Raw genomic sequence first — 13313 nt, forward strand, 5'->3', positions numbered from 1 at the left:
ACAAACTAAGTTAATTGCTCAAAGGGTGGTGGTGGGGGATGTCTTTTTTCCGAAAGTTGGGCTGCATGCTAATGTGAATGGCATAAGATTAGGGTGGGTTTTTTTTTTTTTACACAACTTGTTTACTGCTTCATAAGCCTTCATTTCATGAAAATATCTCCAATTTGAATCCCTGGATTTGGACTTGATAGCAATTGTTTTTTTTCAAAATCCAACTACAGATATGGAAATCTTTAATTAAAATAGTACTATTAATTAAAATAGTAACATATACTACAGCAAAGAAAACATATCTAACCATATGCAAGACAAAAAAAAACACAAACAAAATCAAAACAAGCTGTAGTCCAATTGAATATAGGAAAGTATCTAATTACAAAAATCACAAATGTATAAGGAATTTATTTAATTGCTAGGAATCAGTTCTATAGCTACAAAAGGCCCGTTAGAATTCTCCCAAGATTTAGGCAGGAAATATTTATGCAGTCCAGTCATTGATCTTATTAATAAGCTAAGCACATCACTTTTTCCATATTTACTTACAATCAGTACTCCTCTAAATTCTTTTTCCCCTTCTACAGGCTGTTGCAGTATATTAGGATAACACAAGACAAAAGAAATCCAAACATTTTTTCCTTCTCAGCATGATACTATTGGAGTAGTTTTTTGTAACACAGTGGTACTTCAGTACTCATTGTTAATTGGTTCGGGGAGGTACATTGAATACCAAAAATTAAGAGTACCAAACAAATTACCCCCATAAGGAATAATGTAGTGAGTTAAAAGGTAGCCAACACCGAGAAGTTCTAGATTCTGTGTTGAGTACCAAACAAATGATGAGTACCAAACGATGCAACAAAATGTTTGTATCAAAATGCACTGAGTGCCAAATTCGATGAGTTTTAAAGCAGTTGAGTACCAAGATACCATTGTAGTCTATTGAGAAATTGAAGACATGATTCAGTGGTTGCTGAGGGAGCCATTCTTATTTTCCTTTTCTATAGGGTTCGTATATTTATTTGTACAATATTTATATTTTAATGTGGATTTTTATATTTGTTGGTTTATTTGATTGTTATACAATGCCCTGATCACTTTTTGTGAGATGGGCAACTATACACATTTGATGAATGATTTTTTTTAAAAAAACTGTTTTACTAGTTGCCACCAAGAACCTGGAAGTGGAGCTATATAAGGTGATGAAAAAGTTTAATATGGATAGCTGAAATCTTCAGCTACTGGGAGGCTGCTGGAGGTAGTTTACCACAGATACTTTAACACAGTTTTTTCAAGCTTAGCAACTGTAAGATACTGGACTTCAACTTACAGAATTCCCCAGCCAATATCCTCGGCCAGCAGGAACAACACAATAAAAAGCATCTTTGTTGGAAATAGTAACGGAGGATAAAGTAGGGATCACTGGGGAAATAGTGTTCAGTGGGGAAATAGTATCTATGATAAAAAACAGTGCTGAAGAAATAGAAACAAACGCGCGCACACACAAATTCCAAAAAGCATTAAGTGAAGTCCAGCAGCATCTATATTAAGCAATGAAAATGTCAAAATGATCCATGCTTCGTCCTGTTATCAATGTAATGATGTCTAACAAAGTACACAATGTTATTTGCCCTTATTGTCCCCCATGCAGGTATTCAAGTAAAAGGCAATGGGAAATGGTAGCTGTGTGTGTGTGTGTGTGTGTGTGTGTGTGTGTGTGTACATGTATACACTGATCACTGGAAATGATTATTCAGTAAAGAAATAACATTTAAGCAGAATTTAGATAGCAGCTAAGAACAATACAAATATTATTTTATGGAACAGAACAAAGTCCATATACGTTTTGCAGAAATCCCTTTCTTTGCCTTACAAAGAAAAGAAAAACAAAATCAAATGGGCAGGGAACATGATAGCTCTGGTACATATACTTTAAGAATTAGAAGTGGGAGAGAGGAGTACTGAAAATCTACCCTGTATATAATAAATAAATCAGTTCATTAAGAAAAACTGATGAGGTAGAAAGTATTAGTTTTTGGTTAGAGAGAACTCTGATGAAAACATTTGTCAGCAACAAGCTTCATATTGGAAATTTGGAAGGGCAGAAGCCTGAAATTTAAACAAGAGTCTCGCAACATAACTCTCAGATATGTCTACGCTGCAGTGAGCAATCAAATATTTTGTTTGGGACTTTATTCTTGTCTGCAATGAAGATTCTATCAAGTTGAGTTGTGTCAGGAAATCTTCTGCCAAATCCAGCTAAGAGGTAAATTAAGGTCCTGATGTTGTGGTTGGAAGCTGGGAAAGAAAAAGCAAGGAAGAATAAGAGAAAGGGGGATGAGAAGCCAGCCTGTATACAAAGGCAAATAATAGATCAGGAAAAGAAGAAATAAGAAGGATGGATGCATGGTTATCTTACTGTTACACAATCTTCTTAAGGAATGGGGTTACAGCAGGGGTGTCAAACTTATGTCGTCATGGCAGCATCACGTGATATATTGGGACTTTTTTCCCCTTCATTAAACCAGGCATGGCCAGCATGTGACGCATCCAGCCCATGGGCTGGGAGTTTGACAGCCCTGGGATAGAGCCTCCAGAAGTTCACAGAAGGAAGGTAGGTAACTCCTATCCATAGTTTCTCATCACTGCTTTATGGCCATGTCAGCTCAATGCATTTCTGGACTCTAATATGAAATTCAGACCACTTCACAGGATGGTCATTGGTATTATGCTCTTTTTCTGGATCTAGACCTAGGTGATCAGACCAAGAAGATTGTCTTTATGAAATCCAACTTAGTGCAGGTTGCTCCACAATCTCGGGATCTCTGTTTCTGGGGTCCAAAGAAGCAAACTACTGGAGCAGCCATCTACACCTCATGGAAAACTCAGCAACTTCCTTGGCCTGTAATTACAAGTCTAGTTTAGTTGAAAATTATAAGAAGCCTCTACCCACTATGAGATCATTCTTATGAGCAACAAAGAGACCTACTAGCTCCATTGATATCTAGCCTCTAATGGTTCAAATCAATGGTGAAACCCAAATGTTTTTTCTACCGGTTCTGTGGACATGGCTTGGTGGGTGTGGTGTGGCTTGGTCGGCGTGACGGGAATGATACTGCAAGATCTTTCCCACCCCATTTCAGGGGAAGGATACTGCAAAATCCCCATTCCCTCCCCACTCTTGGGGGAAGGATATTGCAAAATCTCCATTCCCACCCCACTCTGGGCCCAGCCAGAGGTGGTATTTGCTGGTTCTCCGACCTATTCAAAATTTCTGCTACCGGTTCTCCAGAACCTGTCAGAACCTGCTGGATTTCACCCCTGGTTCAAATGATTACCTTGAGCAAAATTTCTAGGAAGAACAATCCTTAGAGCAAACTGCAACTTTTCTTTGAATAAATTCAGTTAGAAATAGACAGAGATGAAAACATTCTTTTCTTCTCATTCTTTGTTGTTGTTAGTTGCGAAATCGTGTCTGACCCATCGCGACCCCATGGACAACATTCCTCCAGGCCTTCCTGTCCTCTACCATCCTCTGGAGTCCATTTAAACTCATGCCTACTGCTTCAGTGACTCCATCCAGCCACCTCGTTCTCTGTCATCCCCTTCTTCTTTTGCCCTCAATCTTTCCCAGCATTAGGCTCTTCTCCAGTGAGTCCTTCTTTCTCATTAGGTGGCCAAAGTATTTCAGTTTCATCTTCAGGATCTGGCCTTCTAAAGAGCAGTCAGGGTTGATCTCCTCTAAAACTGACTGGTTTGTTCACTTGCAGTCCAAGGGACTCGCAGGAGTCTTCTTCAGCACCAGAGTTCAAAGGCCTCAATTCTTTGGTGCTCAGCCTTTCTTATGGTCCAACTTTCATAACCATACATTGCAACTGGGAAAACCATAGCTTTGACTATACGCACTTTGGTTGGCAGGGTGATGTCTCTGTTTTTTAGTACGCTGTCTAGATTTGCCATAGCTTTCCTCCCCAGGAGCAAGCATCTTTTAATTTCTTAGCTGCATTCCCCATCTGCAGTAATCTTGGAGCCAGGAAAATAAAATCTGTCACTACTTCTATTTCTTCACCATCTATCTGCCAGGAATTGAAAGGGACGGATGACATGATTTTAGTTTTCTTAATATTGAGTTTCAAGCCAACTTTTGCACTCTCCTCCTTCACCCGCATTAAGAGACTCTTTAGTTCTTCTTCGCTTTCTGCCATTAGAGTGGTATCATCTGCATATCTGAGGTTGTTGATATTTCTTCCGGCAATCTTAATTCCAATTTTTGATTCATCTAGCCCCACCTTTCTCATGATGTGTTCTGCATATAAGTTAAATAGGCAGGGTGATAGTATACAGCCTTGCCGGACTCCTTTCCCAATTTTGAACCAATCAGTGGTTCCGTGTCCAGTTCTCACTGTGGCTTCTTGACCCGCATACAGGTTTCTCAAGAGACAAATAAGATGGTCTGGTACTCCCATCTCTTTAAGAACTTGCCACAATTTGTTGTGATCCACACAATCAAAGGCTTTAGCATAGTCAATGAAGCAGAAGTAGATGTTTTTCTGGAACTCCCTAGCTTTCTCCATGATCCAGCGTATGTTGGCAATTTGATCTCTAGTTCCTCTGCCTCTACGAAATCCTGCCTGTACTTCTGGTAGTTCTCGATCCACATATTGCTGGAGCCTAGCTTGTAGGATTTTAAGCATAACCTTACTAGCATGTGAAATGAGTGCAATGGTGCGATAGTTTGAACATTCTTTGGCATTGCCTTTCTTTGGAATTGGAATGTAAACTGTCCTTTTCCAATCCTGTGGCCATTGTTGAGTTTTCTAAATTTGCTGGCAAATTGGGTGTAGCACTTCTCATTCTAGCTGACCTGAAGCCAGTTTTTAATGTGTTTTGCAAGATACATTCTGCACCTACCAGCACTTCCTTAAAGAAGTTGTCTTTTCTTTAGTTAACATAGTAGCTATTTTCCCTGGAAAATAGATAACTTCAGATAAATGATATTCTGACCAGGTGTGGCAAAATACTTTAGGTAGGTATGGGCGTTCTGTTACTGCCTCACACTCAAACACATATTTTCATGGGATCTCATAATTAACCATGTGAGGCCAGGAAAAGATTGGTTTCTTTAAAGAAGTATATATATCCAAGCCCTCTTCAAAACAATATTTCTGCTTTGTATCCATTTTCTTTTCATATCTTTACTAGCAACTTTCAAGGATACTAGCTTATCCTACTTCATTACCCTGAAGTAACCCTATGTCCCCCACCCCCCAACAACTGCTATCTTAAGAAGGCTTATCTTTCTTTACAATCCTAAAAATTTGGTATTTCAGGTGTGTGATCTCACAGGATAATTTGAAGTGGATTTCAGCAGCCATATTACCTTTCAAAGCTAAAACATAGCTTAGAAATATAATATGACTGTAAGTGGGTTTTATGTAAATTGCTATGTTTTAAAACCATATCATACTGTTTCTATAGTGCGCGGGTGATAGAGGGAGCTCCTCGTGGCTCCCATGTGACACCTCTCCTGCGCAGACTGCACTGGCTACCTGTGGCCTTTCGGGTGCGCTTCAAGGATTTGGTAATTATCTTTAAAGCACTCCATGGCATTGGGCTGGAATACTTACGGGACCGTCTACTGCCACCGATTGCCTCCCACCGACCCGTACGCTCTCACAGGGAGGGACTCCTCAGGGTGCCGTCAGCCAGGCAGTGCCGGCTGGCGACGCCCAGGGGAACGGCCTTTTCTGTGGGGGCTCCCATCCTCTGGAACGAACTTTCCCCAGGACTTCGCCAACTTCCTGACCTTCGAACCTTTCGCCGCGAGCTTAAGACACATCTTTTTATCTGCGCAGGACTGGATTAGAATTTTAAATTTTAAATTTGGTTTTAATGGGGTTTTTACTATTCTATTGGGGTTTTAATATTCGGCCGTATTCAATAAGTTTTTTAAATTGGGGTTTTAACTTGTATTTATGTATATTTTTTACTTGGCTGTAAACCGCCCTGAGTCCCTTGGGAGATAGGGCGGTATACAAATATGATTAAATAAATAAATAAATAAATAAAATAAAATAATACAAACCAATAACTATAATATAGAAATGGAAAGGGAGAAAAAAAGTGACTCCTTTAGCTCAACATGTGAAGGTCAGGTCATTTCCAAAATGTGATTGTTCTTTTTGACACATTCTCTTTCTCCCCACCTTCTGTCCCCCACCCAAGATCTTACTCTCAGAAAACTTCCAGCAAAACAAGCACATAATATCAACTAACATGTCAGAACAGACACTCTCCCTCCCTCCCACAATATACTTTCTGTCTCTCAAATCTTAAAGAGAGCCAACCATATGAAACCTTAGTAACTGGAATGAAATAGTATTTGACTTTGAAAGAGCATTATTCCCTTTAGAGCAAACCAGTGTGGTTAATAAGATGTTCTAGCTTTTGTTCATCTGCATGCATACTTCACAGCTGGAAATAGTCTGCCTACTAGTTCAACTGAAACTGTTATTCTCAGCAAATGCAAATGTCTACAGCAGATTTGCTTTTGTTTTTAACCAAATGCACTTTCATAGCATTTTTGATTGGATTTCTATCTCAGCACAATATGTTTTTGGACGTACTGTACATTCTTTTGGATACAAAAAGAGCTTGAAGCAACTGTTACAGATAGAATTAATAATTCTTAATAAGCAAGATCCTTGACTATATCAGTTTTGAGAAATAGATGCCAAAAGCCACTCAAACATCCAAACCCAGACTGCATCATTTCTGTTGTCTAGCAATGTTCGATATTTATAACACTCACTTCCATCCCAAGAATTCCATACAGAATTCTGTGATGTGGGAGTTCCATATCAACAAATATATTGACCAAGTTCCTTGATCTTAATCAATGCATTGCAATGATCTAATACAAAAGTGCTGTCTTGTCTGTATTCCTAGTCTTCTGTATCAGTAAGCCAGTACAATCACTTTCTCTACTGTCATAATTTGTGTATATACTGTTGTTATTCTCTGGCTCTATCTAGTGGCCAGGGCCAAATACCAATCTGTATTGTTTGGAAGCTGACCTGGCCCTTTAAGTATCATGTTCCCATAAACCCTCACTCAAAAAGCAAGTACATCCTGGGAAGCCAGACTCCATTTCCTTTAGCATTCTGAGGAAACAGAATTATAAATAATTACAGAAAAAATTATACCTGTTTTCATTCATTTGGCTAGAAGGAAACCCTGCATAAACTCTGAGACTGTCAATTCCATGAAGCATTTTTCCCCCTAATATGACAAGTATAAACTTGTCCATCCTTCTATGGCAGGGGTGTCAATCTTGCGGAATCACATTGTTGTCATGTGATGTATCGTGACTTCCCCCCCCCTTTGCTAAACCAGAGATGTGTTGTGGTCCGCCAGCAGCCTGCGGACATGACAGCGGAGTCAGATAGTGAGGGGGCTGGGGAGGATGATGGGCCAGTCCTGGAGTCAGGGGAAGGTCCAGACGAGGACTCTGCATCAGAGGCAGAGATGGGGCCAGGGCCATCTGGGAGTGATGCACAGACTCCGGAGCCTGCAGAGGCGGACAGCAGAGAGGCAGAGGAACAGGAGCAGCTTGTTTCTAGTGCATGCATGAGAAGAGCTGCCAAGAAGATAAGAGCAGCTGAAGCAAAAAGGACGACTCGGGAGTAAAGCCAGAAGATGATTGGCCACTCCCGTAAGGCTTAAAAGAGCAGCAATGAGCTGTTGGGTTCTTTGTGGAAAAGCAATGTTGATTCCATTGCTTCTTGTCAGCGTCTCTTGAACTTTGTGGGGGTTTTGCTAAGCAAAGCTTTTGGCAGGTTGCCAAAGACAATAAAGGTTGGTGATAAGGCCAATGGACTGTTTATTAAGAATTTGTTTTGGATTAAGCTGAGAATGGATTAATTCTCAGCTGTCTTAATAAAATAAGTTTTTTCAGGCCTGTATTGTTTTTGGTAATCAGTACTGGGCCTCGTTCACAACAGCATGGGCGTGGCCAGCACATGATGCAGCAAGTTTGACACTCCTGTTTTAGGTAGTCCAGAAAAGAAGCACCATCCATCAGTACTAATGCTACCTTTATTATATGGTCACAATAACAAGTCTGAAAGTACATTTTTTCTCCCTTGTATTTAGAGTCCCAAAAACTAGGAATGGTCCTTTCTGGAAGGTTTGTCACACTCCCAATCATTTTACCTTTAACCAGTTCTGAATCAGTAAGTTTTATAAATCCATTTTCTTCCTCTGTTTTCTAGCTCAATGGGCAATAAAAATGATGAGATGTTTCCTATGCACTCTTTATTTCTGTTTGACATTTTTTCCCTTTGCTTCTGCTAAAACACTTTGAGTAGAGAATTTATAGTATTATGCCAAACGTATAATATTAATACTATGGATCAGTTTATAGTATTGCGTAATGGCCATTAATGTTTATAGTCACTAACATGGAATGAAATTCAACTTCACTACAGTCAATAGCACCTTGGCAAATCATGTCAATAATATGCATATTGTTCCTTTGTTCAATACTATTTTCTTCATGGTTGGCATCAGATGGCTCTATAGATTTTTCAGAGCTTCTGGAATTATTGCCCATACAAAAGTATATAGGTAGATTAATTCTAAATTTATTGGTGGAAATCTTCCAGCCTGATATACATTCATGTACGGCTTAGGTCCCAGCACCAATAAACACATCAGCCGGGCCTTTTTTGTTTATATTATTTATATCCTTTCTGACAGTATGTTTATGTGTAATGTGTAAATTGTGTGGAATTTCCACATAGGCAAACTTAGTGGCATTCTGTAAGATGAAAATACCTGGTCAATAAAGGGACTCAGGAAGAATTACCTGGAAAGGGGCGTGCATAAGAGCACAAACGTGCCTACCATTCCTGACCTATTGTTTCCTTTCGTTATATCCAATTAATATAGTCATTACATACTTATACTCATATATATGCTTATATATTGTACAATTATGTCATGCTTATGCTTATATATATACTGTGTGACAAAATAAATAAATAAATAAATTTAAATGAAACTTGTACCAGTTTCAGGACAGGAAAAGGTTAGTCCATTCTCATTACAACTACTCAGAGTTTATAATTTTCAAATAAAGATAATTCCAATCTCACCATTGTCCTTAAGGCTGTCAATAGCTTCTAAGATAATTCCTATGCCTTTGACAGATTTGTGGCAAATAAATATTCAGTATGAGAAAGATTTTCCAAAAGATGTACATAAAGGATGCACTTACAGATTTGGGCTGCAAACCTCAAAAGCACCACTAGATGTCAGCAAAAACATATTTCCATATCTATTTGCTGCTAACTATTGATTCTCTGGATTTTTGCAACCCAAATTTGGTGACACTGATTATTCAGATAAATACTCTATGTGTGTGATATAAGACTGGAAAGTGCCTAACCCCTTTGAGTGTTGGGGTATTTACAAAATAACCTCTTGGACTTTTCTTCCCTTTGAAATGGTTAAGGTTTCTATAGATGTGATTTTAAGAACTTGGTGTTATATATCATCTGTCTCATATATTTATAAATATTTTTCTATTTTTTTTTCATAAATAGTTTCACTACATTTACAATTGTTTCTGGGGTTCTAATGAATTCTCCATAGCTGTTTTAAATATTGTGTCATTTTTTTAATACATAGGCTTTACTCAAGCTTTAGTTATTGTTCCTCATGCATCACCAGACATTCTACCCAATTTTTAAAAGACTTTTGGCTGTACTATATTTATACCAATAAAACATTTCTCACACAAAAATAATTCTTCCTATCACACATATTATCTCTACTTTTCCTGTATATGACCAGAATGTCAAATATGGATCTATAAAGAATATGCTATTGCAGTCATTTTTTGCTTCCCCTGTATCATACAATAAATACTTAGCAATAAAAATGATGGGAGGGAGGGAGGGAAGGAAGGAGGGAGGGGGGAAGCAAAGAAAGTTAGCAATCTCCCCCCCCCATTTTAGAAGAATGAAAGATTTTAGGAAATATTAAAAAGGCAGATTATTATATTTTCCCTAAAGGAGAAACGTATTTCTAATTTTTTTTTTTTAAGACAGAAATTCAGCCCCATCTCCCTTCCCCCCCTTCAGTTCCAGGATGATGGGATTAAGACATGACACTCAGGACATAGTAGGATTAGCCCTCTACCCATCTAACAGCAGGGATCACTGCATTGCAAAATCACCTGGGGACATTACATCAGCTCACAGTTCAACCAGAAAAAATCCTAAGATTTGCATATGACCCCTACAGCAACCAATGGGATACCTATCCTTGCACAGGAACAGGAAGTTTAAAGGGAAGGCCCAAGGGACAATGTAACTATATCTCTCTCTCCATCCCATGTGGTCAGCTACCCAGGACTTCAAACCCATGTGGTCCTGTCCACCATTAAACCATCCTTCCAAGCATGTTTCTCCATGTTTCCACTCTCTTTCTTCCCACTTGGAACTGAACCCAGATGGACATTTCTTCCAACAGAAGGAAAAAAGGAAGGAAGGAAGGAAGGAAGGAAGGAAGGAAGGAAGGATCTATCTATCTCCATTTTTAGACAAACAACCTCATGTTCATCTCCACTTCACTTATCTCCCCAAATGTAACTAAAAACTGTTTTACTTTTTCTAATACCAAAATATCTGTAAGTACCTTCTAGATGTTATTTTGCCCAAACAAACTGAATACTTATTTTTAGTTTTGTTCCGTTTTGTTTTTAATTAAGTGAGCCATATATAACTTCACAGTTCCTTTTGTTCATTTTCACTATCACTACTGGGAATTGTAAGTTTTAATTTTGGATTTACTTTGAACTGTGATATGACAGAAATGAAAGGAAGGAAAAACAGACAATCAGCATTTAAATATATAAATGCAGTTAAGGCTTTTGCCTGAAAATATAAAATAATGTGGGGGGAGGCAAAGCCCATAGTTGGATTTTAAGGAGCATATTGAGAAAAAAAAAGCCAGAAAATGGCCAAGTCTAAAGGGTACCTTCACATAATGTGGTTGCTGGCTCTTTATCTAGGCCTCTTTTCTCTTTTTATTCCTCTCTGGTTTGTTTTCTTTGTCCTCTTTGTTCTATTTTTAATTCTTGTTGTGTCTTCGTTTTATTTCTTTTTTCCCCCCTTAAATGATTTTAACAATTGTAAACTGCCCAGAGCCACTGAGAGTCAAGTGACAAATTATTATTACTGTAGTTAGTATGCACAATTATTAATATTACCTATCTATCAGTGGTGGGTTTCAAATTTTTTTACTACCAGTTTTGTGGGTGTGGCTTGGTGGGTGCGGCATGGCTTGGTGGGAGTGGCTTGGTGGGCGTGGCAGGGGAAAGATACTGTAAAATCTCCATTTCCACCCCATTCCAGAGGAAGGATACTGTAAAATCTCCTTTCTCACCCCAATCCAGGGGAAGGTTACTGCAATATTTCCATTTCCCCAGATCAGCTGGGACTCAGTGGCAGAGAACAGATGGGGGCGAGGCCAGTCAGAGGTGGTATTTACAGGTTCTCAGAACTACTCAAAATTTCTGCTACCGGAACTGGTCAGAACCTGCTGAAACCCAGGTCTGCTATGTATTGTTTTAAATGTTAAAAAAATAAGTTAGAAATTATGCTGGACTTTAAATATAAAATTTGAGATTTGGAACTGTCAGGTTTGAAGCTGCATTTTGCAGCCTGCTACCTGGTTTGGATGAAATATGGGTGCTGCTAGGAATAAGAGAATCATAGAACTTAGAAGAACACAACCTGACGTTTGGGTGGCATGGTTTTCTCTTGTATAATAAATTAAAAATTAATGTAGACTTTTTTTTAAAAAAACCCACAATATTAGTAATGTCCTATTGAGAATATGGAACAGATATAAATCTAGGCAGGACCGAAAATGTCTTTGTAGGTATTATCACAAGAAGCATTTTCTAGAAAAGAAACAGAAAGCAGACAAAGCCGAGATAGTTAACATACAGTGTCAAGAGCTCTTAGAACAAGAATGTGGAGAATATAAGATGAAATCAAGAGCTCAATTAACTGTAGAAGGATTTAGCTTTCAATAGTTTTCCTATGCACAGTTAAGAGAAAAATGTGAAGTAGATAACAGAACATTTGGAATTGAACAGCACAAGAACAAGATAGAATTTGAAAATGAGCTAGGTACAAATGATGAACATGTAATTACTAAAATGTATGAACTTTCACTGAACTTAGAAACAGAAGAAGAACAAGGAAAAGAGTGCATGATAAAATGGACAAAACTTTGGACATAATAGAGTGAATGAAAAATAGGAAAATGTTGAAAGGACTGAAATTCACATTATATTAGAATTTAAAAGAGAAATAAGTTGATATATGACTTCATAAAAATTATTTATGTGCAAAAGTACTTCAAATTTATGATGGAAATTTGGAAAACATGAAAGAGCATTTTTCAAAAAAAAAAAAAAAAAGCCAGAAAACTTTGGGTTCAAAGACACATAGCCATACAAAGAATTTTAAACATTAATATTCAATTTAAATAAGTTTTTTTCCCTCATTGGGACTAATGGATAGTCAATTAGGAAAGAGTTATGGAATACTGTTTTTATATATGATAACTGTTGCAAGATTATTATATGAAGAAAAATGGAAAGAGTGTGAAATAGCCACAAAGGAAGAATGGTTAGGGAAGATGACAGAGTTAGCAGAGATGGAAAAAAATGACCTTTTTGATTAAAGAAAGGACAATAACTAAATTTATTAGTGACTGGAAACTTTTAAGAATTTTTGGTGAAGCAAGAAAAAATGAACATATGACTTATGGGTTTGATCATTAGAAAGGGTAGACTATGGAAAGTCAATAAACTTAGTGAATTGGAAACAGAGAAGGTAAAGTATAGTTGTTAAGAAGACTGGAATCCTTTTTTTATTTCTTTCTCTGCTGTTTTTACTTTTTTATTTCACAATTTGTTGTGCTTTTATTAAAATTGTTTAATAAAAATTATATGGAGAAGTTGTGCTGGGTTTTGAAGGGGTATTTGATTTGATGATTTATCTGTCAAAACATTCTCTTGAAAGGACACTGCCAACAGGAGCAACTCTTGCACCCACTGAGTAATGATGGATCATGGGTCCGGCCATAGTATTTGGCATCACCTGACTAAACTGCATTCTATATGTGCCCTGTGAATATGTAGAAGTCATTTTCCTCAAGATGAGGCCAGTAGTTAAGGAAGATCAACTACTGGCCTCATCTTTCATCTTCCCTGAAGATGAGGAACAACCAAC

At 37.9% G+C, this 13313-nt stretch overlaps 1 protein-coding gene across 1 annotated transcript in view; it reads left to right on the forward strand.

Moving 5' to 3' along the window:
* Positions 1-13313, forward strand: part of CDH12 (cadherin 12) — a 458316-nt gene that overhangs the window by 7306 nt on the left and 437697 nt on the right. The window contains exon 2 of the mRNA XM_058176923.1: positions 8152-8231. The gene's annotated coding sequence lies outside the window, so the exon portion shown is untranslated. The remainder of the gene's footprint in view (positions 1-8151; positions 8232-13313) is intronic.

This window comes from Ahaetulla prasina, chromosome 3 (genome assembly GCF_028640845.1).
Source record: "Ahaetulla prasina isolate Xishuangbanna chromosome 3, ASM2864084v1, whole genome shotgun sequence".
Taxonomy (NCBI): Eukaryota; Metazoa; Chordata; class Lepidosauria; order Squamata; family Colubridae; genus Ahaetulla; species Ahaetulla prasina.